Source organism: Diaphorina citri, unplaced genomic scaffold (genome assembly GCF_000475195.1).
Source record: "Diaphorina citri unplaced genomic scaffold, Diaci psyllid genome assembly version 1.1 scaffold1339, whole genome shotgun sequence".
Classification (NCBI taxonomy): Eukaryota; Metazoa; Arthropoda; class Insecta; order Hemiptera; family Psyllidae; genus Diaphorina; species Diaphorina citri.
Window position 1 is genome coordinate 73,774 of NW_007378767.1, and position 9,689 is coordinate 83,462.

The following is a 9,689-nucleotide window of genomic DNA, read 5'->3' on the forward strand; positions in this document are numbered from 1 at the left end:
TTTTATTTGGTTTACCAGAATATTTTTTTCTACATCACTGAAGTAGGTATGTAAATGCAGTTTCTTTGTGTTATTATGTCACAACTTTGGTGCTCACTGCAGCATTGTAGGATTTTCCCAAGATCTCAATAATCCTAAAATCCAATGTTCACCTACCATGCTGGCACCGGTCGCTATGCGCATTTACATGTCATAGCTACTCATTTTCCTCCTTCCCTACTAACTAGGCTCCCCTTATAAAATATGATGAAGTCCTATTCCACAATAATTTTGTAAAACACGATAAATAAGTAGGTACATGTAGGTAATGTTTAGAATTTCCAACAGTAAGATATTTGAGTCACCCTGTCTAAAATCTACTAGAGTGGTAAAGTGCCTGTGGCTGAAGTGATTGTAGGATAAAAGTTACTGATTGAAGTCGAGACCTAGAACTTGTATCTCTAATCAATCTTGACCAATGAAATTCAATATTCGATCGATATCACTAGCAACCTCTCTTGATCAGTAAGTTATGATACCAAGATTCATATTGATTTTTTTTTTCTTTTTTTTTTAAGTTCATGATAACTTGATGAGATGGGTACAGAAAACTTTTGATCGTTCATGATACAAGATCGATTTTCTCTGTGTTTATTATCAGTTACCTAGGTATTGTTATTTGAAGAGATTTTCACTTAAAAGGGTGAGAAACCAAGGAAAAGAAAATGTGATGAAACAAATGTAAATGTAAATGCAGTTTCTTTGTGTTATTATGTCACAACTTTGTTGCTCACTGCAGCATTGTAGGATTTTTTCCCAATATCTCAATAATCCTAACAACCAATGTTTACCTACCATGCTGGCACCGGTCGCTATGCGCATTTACCTGTCATAGCTACTCATTTTCCTCACGAGGCTGAGTGGGCCCCGCAACAGCCAGTCACGGAATCAATCATTTGCATGATACAATTTATTGACGCCGCCGGGAATCGAACCCGGGTCTCCCGCGTGCAAGGCGAGTGCAGTGACCACTACGCCATGGGAGCTAGTGATGAAACAAATAGGTAGAAGAAAGGCAGAAGTTGAAATGATAGAGAGATAAAGGGAAATGGAGAGAAAGAGAGAGACATAGAAAGAAATGGAGGGATGAATAGAGAGAGAGAGAGAGAAAGAGAGAGAAATTTTAAGAAGGAAAGTTAAAAAAGGAAAAGGTGAAGGACAGAATTATTATTCTAATTATTTTGATCCTTTTCATTTAATAAATAATTAGCTTTGAAATCCTGAAATGTGGAAACAAGCTCATTAAAACACAGATTTTAACCCTACCTCCCCCTCTCTCTCTCTAACTCAACCTTTTTCCTAATCTATCCGTCCCTTTTTACCTAGATATGTCTCTCTCTCTCCCTCCCTCTCTCTCTCTCTCTCTCTCTCTCTCTCTCTCTCTCTCAATTTACATACATTCATATCTCTCTCTTTTCAATGCTTGTTATCTCCAAATGACATAATCTTTATGGTCATGTAAACCTCTCTATCACTTTTTTTCCTCTCACACTCTCTTTCCCATTATCTATGTATCTCTCTTCCTTTCTCTCCTATAATCTCTCTCTCTCTCTCTTCCTTTCTCTCATACATTCTCTTTCCTTCTCTTATTCCTCAATCGTTCTCGCTCTCATTAGTAAATATAACTGAATTGGAGAGAGAGAGAGAGGGAGAGGGAGGGAGGGGAAAAATGGGAGACAGAGAGAAATAGATTGGTGAAATTTACTAAAAAACAAAATGTGATTTACATACATTCATATCTCTCTCTTTTCCATGCTTGTTATCTCCAAATGACCTAATCTTTATGGTCATGTAAACCTCTCTATCACTTTTTTTCCTCTCACACTCTCTTTCCCATTATCTATGTATCTCCCTCTCTCTCTCTTCCTTTCTCTCATACATTCTCTTTCCTTCTCTTATTCCTCGATCGTTCTCCCTCTCATTAGTAAATATAACTGAATTGGAGAGAGAGAGAGAGAGAGAGAGAGGGAGAGGGAGGGAGGGGAAAAATGGGAGACAGAGAGAAATAGATTGGTGAAATTTACTAAAAAACAAAATGTGATTATCTCCCATAATATTCTGTCCCTACAATTTCCCACCTCTCTCTCTCTCTCTCTCTCTTTCTCTCTCTCTCTCTTTCTCCCTCCCTCTCTCTCTCCCATTACATTTTCTATCATTTTGTCCCTCAATAATTTAAAGCCCTCTCTCTCCCTTCCTTCCTTCTATATATATCTCTCTCTCCCTCTCTTTTTAGTTTTCTCTCTTTCTGCCTTTCCCTCTCGCTCTGTATCTCTTTTTCTCTCTCTCACTCCCTACCACAATCCTGTATTTGAATATTTTCACCGAAAATAACAACTAATATCCAAATTTATGTCCCGGAGATTTTCGGATATTAAAATCTACGGGGTGACCGCAGTCACAATTTCCGTTGAGGTATATACAGTGTGGAATTTTTGAAATGGTAGTATCTATTCGTTTCAGATTTTGTCGAGGTAGACTAAAGCTATTTATAAATAGGGGTTCTAGTTTAATAGAGGGGGGGGGGGGTAAGGACTTCTATTTCTCGAATAGGAATCGAACCCGCGACCACAATCTGAAATTAAACTTGGTTTAAATTTAAATGATTAAATTAAACATTTAAGACATTTGATTGGTCGAATTTAAAACGTAACCCAATCAGGAAACGAAGTTTAAATAGGGGTTCTAGTTTAATAGAGCGGGGACCCTCATTCCTCGAGTAGGAATCGAACCCACGACCCCACGATTGTGTGATTTGGGTCCAGGCAACAGCCACCCTGTATATGTTTTGTCATTAATAAAATTACAATTTTATCGGTTCGCCCAATGCTGCGAGTGCTGTGACATATTTCTGGAGCCTTTAATACAATTTGCCGCCGATAATATCGTCAGGGGGATAATTTTATTTGTCAACATAGCGCGAGGGCAAAGGGAGAAGAGAGGAAAGAGGGAAAAAGAAGGAAGAGAAAGAAAGATAAAGAGATGGAGGGAAAGAGAAAGAGAGACAGAAAAAATAAGGATGAGAGAAAAGGACCAGGGAGGGATGGGAAAGAAATATAAAAGGGGGGAAAAGGAGGGGCGAGAAAAGAGAGAGGAAAGGAAGGAAAGTTACGGTCAGAAGGGAGAGAAAGAGAAATTGAGTGAGAAATAAAGAGAGAGAGAGAACGAAATTGAGTGAGAAATAAAGAGAGAGAGAGAGAAAGAAATTGAGTGAGAAATAAAGAGAGAGAGAGAGAAATTGAGTGAGAAAAAAAGAGAGAGAGAGAAATTGAGCGAGAAATTAAGAGAGAGAAAGAAAGAAATTGAGTGAGAAATAAAGAGAGAGAGAGAGAGAAAGAGAAATTGAGTGAGAAATAAAGAGAGAGAAAGAAATTGAGAAATAAAGAGAGAGAGAGAAAGTTAAAAGGAGGGGTAGAAAGGGAGATAGCAAGAGCATTATAGGGGCAATGGAGAGAGGGACAGAAATAAAGGGAGAGAGGAATAGAATGGGAAGGAGAGGAAGAGAGAGAGAAAGGGATTAATAGGGGGAAAGAAGGAAAGAGAGAGAGAGGACAAAAGATAGGAAGATCATTAGGAGGGAGAGAGAGAGAGAGAGCATTAGGTGGGATTTTGTATTCACTGTGTAATTTTCCTGTTCTTTCTCTCTCTCACACCCTGTTTTATTATACATAGGTCTCTCTCTCTCTGTCCTCTCTGCCTCTCTCTCTCTCTTTTCACCGTAATAATTATTCTCTTTCATATCAGCTCTCTCACTCTCTCGCCATAACTTTCTCACTCACTCCAACACTCTTCTCTCTCACTCAATAATTATCTATCTGTACAATTTTCACCAAAGGTTTTGATGATTGCTTTTTCTCCTCTTCCATAGTTCTTCTCCTCCTTTTCCTTTTCCGACCACTTCTCCTCCTCCTCCTCCTCCTTCGCCTTATTTTCTTATTCTTCTTGTTCTTCTTCTCCTTCTCCTCCTTTTTACCACTGTTTTTCGTCCTCCTTCTTCTCCTCTTTTTACTGTTACCCCCTTCTCCTCCTTTTCTTTATCATTTTCTCCTCTATCCCTCCTTTCTAGTATTTCTCATCCCCTCCTCTTACTCCTTCCTCTTCTTCTTCTATTCTTTCCTCTCCTTCTCGTACTCCTCCTCCTGTCCCATATATCTCCCTCTCTTCTCTTCCTCTTGACGCTTTTTTCCCCTCCTTTTATCAATACCCCCCAAGGGGGAGGGAAGAACTCACCCCAAATAATTTCTCTCGCCATCTCATTAGTACCTATTCTCTTCCCACAGTCACCTCCAATGGAGAGTGTGAATTTTTCAATAGAGTGTGAACTTTGCAATAGAGAGTGCAAAGTGTACAAACTGTACAGTTCTCTGCAATACCGGGTCAACCCGCGACAGAGGTGGAGCAAGCCCCTAGCACTCCGTTCTCTGAAAGTGGAGAGATCAATGTAATGCAATTTATTCTCCTTGTGTAATTGTATCTGTGTTTATCTCGTTTTCCTGTAATGAACGCCAGCGGCGATAGCACGTAGAATGCACCAGTTCACCATGGATCACTGAAGTTAAGCAGAATGGAGGAGTTGCAATTGGGAAAATATTATTAATAAAAGATCGATTCCTACGTAAAAAGTTGTGAAAAATCCGAATCTGAGGTCAACTCTCCTTCCATCTCCCCCTCTTTCTACTCGCCTTCTCCACTTCTTCTTTCTCTTCTCCTTCATTTTGCTCTGTCTGCCTCTCCTCTTTTCCCTCATGCTTTTTCCCCTTCCATCTTCCCCTCTTTCTCTCAGCTCTTCTTCTCCTCGTCCTTCAGTTTACGAATAGGTAGGTTACCATGGAGGGGAAACAATTATAAAGCCATCAGAACGTTCCATTTGTTTTCCTGACATGGACTCTCTCTCTCCCCTCTTTTTCTCCCTCTAACATCTCTCCCATACAATCGGTTTCATACTTTCTCTTCCTCTCCATCCTCCCTCTCTCTCCCACTGCTTACACACTGTCTTTCTCCCTCTCCCTCTATTTGTCTTTCCCATACACACTCTCTCCATTTCTCTAGCTCGTCTCCCACTACCAACATATTCTCTCTCTCTCTCTCTCTCTCTCTCTCTCTCTCTCTCTCTCTCTCTCTTTGTATTTATCATATACTTATATTCACTTAGTGTCTCTCTCTCTCTCTCTCTCTCTCTCTCTCTCTCTCTCTCTCTCTCTCTCTCTCTCTCTCTCTCCTTACATTTCTCTCCTACACACTGTCTTTCTCTCTCCGTTTATTTGCCTCTGTCTCCCTCACACTCTTCTCTTCGTCTCTCTCTCTCTCTCTCTCTCTCTCTCTCTCTCTCTCTCTCTGTCTCTGTTTCACCACAGCTTTGTAATATACATATAGGTATGTAGGGTAAGTGTACCATTTATTCGCCCACCTAAAAAACGTACCATTTATTGGCCCACCTGCCCACATTTATTTTTCTCATTTTTGTTTTTATGACTACAATTTTTGAATAGCACTGGTTCGATAGCAGTCTTTAAGCCCTTTCTTTTGATGAAATTGGATCTTGAAAAAGTTCATCCAGTTCAGACTTATGTGGCGTATGGTACAGGTGGGCCAATAAATGGTACGTTTTTTAGGTGGGCGAATAAATGGTACACTTACCCTATAGGTATGTATAGGTATCTAATATGAGAGTGTAAAGAAATATAAATAGGGGAGATGAGGGACAAGTGAGACACATGGGGGTATAATAATTCCTTGTGTAATTGCATGTGGAATAAAACGGCAGTGACCCACATAAAGTAGAGGTTGGGCGGAAGAGCTTTAAGAAGTCAGATCTCTGCCACTTAAAATAAGGCCCTTTAAAAAAACTCCTCGGTACATTATAGACGTAGGTATCGCATAAGGACGTACCTAGCTTAAGTTCAGGTTTGTTTGATAGGGGTGGTCACTGTATGTTAAGGTTTTTGGTGAGGAGGATTTTAGCCTCCGTTCGGCGGCAAGCTACCCACCAACTCACATTAACAGCATTATTGGAACACCCTATACGTAAGATTTTCTTGGATTTTTTTAAGAGGTTTAACAGGAGGAATTGTAGGTAACTGCTAAGGTCTTATCGTCCGGAAATCGAAGCGAGAAGAAGAACTGGATAGGAGAAAGCCAGCCGTTCCAAGAACGAACCTTATCTACTTGCCCCGGACCTAGTCTTAAAACTCTATGTAGGTATATGCCTTATTCTAAAGCAGAGAAGTAGGTAGGACCTATAGTATTTACAACAAGCTTCTTCATTTTGTATATGACATGTAGTGCACATTCAGTCACATCATTCTAGCAGTACTTTCTAAACACACTGTGTTTGGACTGTTTGCCTGAGGGGTGTGGACGTTAGAATATACCTACTTAGCTAAGAGCTAGCAGTCAACAGCTGGGTAAAAACTTGTACCCATCTCGTACATACCTAGGTATCTTTATGTCCATTAAATTTGTAGGCACAAAGTTACTCAAAAATGTCGGTATTCTTCTGCTTAAATTTGTCTTCTTCTTCTTCTTCTTCTTCTTCTTCTTCTTCTTCTTTCCTTCCTTCTTCTGTTGTCAATCTTTTATCCGGTATAAGTTGGTATAACCTATGTAACCTTTGCTAAGTATCAAATTGGTGCTGAACAAAGTTGCATGTATGTTCGAAAGTGTAGGCCAGGGGTTTCCAACTTCCATGTGTATGCGGGCCACATGCTACATTGGGAGGTACTTCGCGGGCCACATATGTACATAGGGGAGCACCGGTTAGAATTTCTAATGAAAGTTACCTACTATTTTTTTATATCCTCGGACTTCTAGTATTTATATACTTCTAGTTTCAAGGACATACAAGGTAACTTTCTTTTGTAAGAATCTGCTTGTCCTCAGTATGTCACTAACTCTACCCGAGTATCTGGTGTGATCGTTAATCCTAAGAGATAAAGTGACTAAATCCAGTTTTGTGGATTAGTTCAACGGTTAAGTCCGATGAGGATGGTTGGAGCTAATGACTGAAGCTAAAGTCAAATAAATTTCTCAATCTGAAATAATATTTTCATATTTTAGATAATATTTTCATATTTTAGTAACTATTAGATGTTACGAGAGCTGTAGAACCCACGAAAAAAGGAACCTTCAGGACCCCAAGAGGCACTAGGAGTATTAAGCTATTAAGTTCTCTACTTGTCTTCTTCATGCTCCAACCAACTTAAAAAATAGGTTTGATAGAGGGAACTGTAACTGCTAAGGTCTTATCGTCCCGAAAGAGAAGAGAGAAGGAAGACAGGATAGGAGAAAGCCAGTCTTTCCGTGGCTAAACCTTATCCGTTTAGGATAAAATCCGCCCCGGGCGGGAATCAAACCGGGGACCTAGCGCTTACAAGGCAGACGCCCTACCCTCTAAGTAGGCTGACTATACCAACTTCAATACCTGAAGGAATGAGACGGTCCGTTCTAGACCATCAGCACACAATTACCTATTTTAGAATTTGATTTTTTTTTCTTCTTCTTCTTTTTCGCTCAAATATCATAACTTTCTATTTCTTTCAGACCAATTTATATACCTACATAATTACCTAATTATATTGTGGAACAGAATAAATTACCTCTTTCAAAGTCTATTTCAAATGGTCACCCACATCGATACCTATTTAGGAAGGTAGGTAGGTATTATAGGTATCTTGTTGGTATTTCGCGCTATCAAATAAGGAAAAAAAAAATCTGGCGTGAACATCACACGACTTTCCTTATCCTATTGAACGATGCTTATTTGGGTGTTCTTGTTCTTATACCCTAAAAATTTATAATATCTCTAACCGTTTGGTCGGTATAGCGAAAATCGCCAAAAAAAAAGGTCGAAAACCACCAAAAATCGGTCAAAATACCGCCAACCGCAACATTTACCTCAACCAAACATTTCGTGTCGCATCCTTGTCACATTTGACATCTACATACCAAATTTCAAGTCTGTAGCTCTTACCGTTCTCGAGATATTTTTTCAATTTTTTTTTTGTTCTCCTATTTTTTACATTTACCTACCTAGGTAAGTTTGTACAAATCCAAAAAAGCTTCGCGGGCCACGAAAATGGTCTGGCGAGATCCACATGTGGCCGCGGGCCGCTAGTTGGATACCCCTGCGCTATAGGATAAGGAAAGTAAAGGAAAGATAGTAAAAAGTAATAGGTATCTAACTAACTGGCGAGTTTTTTGTAAGCTTCTTTATTATTATGTATTTCTAGGTATCCTGCTTGGATAATTGTTTCATTTCGCTTTGATTCCAACATCCAATATTGGACGTTAGTCTAGAAATCCTACATAATTAATCAAATGAAAAAAGTGAAAAGTCCGCCGAGCCGTGTTAGCGCTTGGGTTGTGGCCGCATCTGCTGTAAGCGGTATGCCGCGCGGGTTCGATTCCCGCCCCGGGCGCGATTTGTATCCTCTGATGGGATAATGTTGTGTCTCGGAACGGCTGGCTTTCCTCCTATCCTGTCTTCCTTCTTTCTTCGATTTCGGACGATAAGACCCTACCGCAGTTACATTCTTCCCTGTGTCAAACCTCTAAAAAAAAAAAAAAAGAAAAGTGAAGAGTATCCCCATTGGATAGATGCTATAGGGCGTTTTATCACGATAGTGGAGATGCAGCATTATTGGAACACCCTATTACGTAAGATTTTCTGGATTTTTTAAGAGTTTAACAGGAGGAATTGTAGGTAACTGCTAAGGTCTTATTCGTCCGGAAATCGAAGCGAGAAGAAGAACTGGATAAGGAGAAAGCCACGGCCGTTCCAAGCGACGAACCTTATCTACTTGCCCGCGCACGGACCTAGTCTTAAAAAGCTCTATGTAGGTATCATGCTCTTATTCTAAGCAAGAAGTAGTAGCGACCTACTATAGGTATTTAACAACAAGCTTCTTCATTTTGTACATGACATTGTAGTGCACATTCAGTCACATCATGTATTCTAGCTCGCAGTTACTTGCAAAACACACTCTGTGTTTGGGACCTGTTTGCCTGAGGGTGGGGACGTTAGAATACTCTACCTACTTAGCTAGGAGCTAGCAGTCAACAGCTGGGTAACATGTGTATGCGGGCCACATGCTACATTGGGAGGTACTTCGCGGGCCACATATGTACATAGGGGAGCACCCCCCCCCCAAATTTTCAGAAATTTCAGTTCGATCGAATTTTGAGCGCCACAGGCGAAATTTTTAAAAAGTATTCTCCTAATTAGAGCTAAAACACTTAATTTTTTACATTTAGGTAAGTTTAAACAAATCCCAAAGAGCTTCGCGAGCCACAAAATTGGTCTGGCGGGCCACAAGTTGGAAACCCCTGTTGTAGGCTATAGATTTTCTAAATACCTACCTGAGGTCCTAGAGTATCTATGTACACTACACAAACATTTGGTTTTCTGGCTTCTTGACTGTATTCAGTTGGTATCTACCTACTAATCCACTGTGACAAAGACGGTAGCTTCGTTATAATACATCTCTATCTCTCTGATATGGGAATAATTACAGGTAGGTATTTATGTACATATCTATAGCCCAGGGTTTCTACATATAAAATCTATCAGTATGTATTATTATCTTAAATATTTATCGGTTTAGATAGACATACATAGACATCTATCTAGTGCCTACAGCTTTACCGTTATGTTT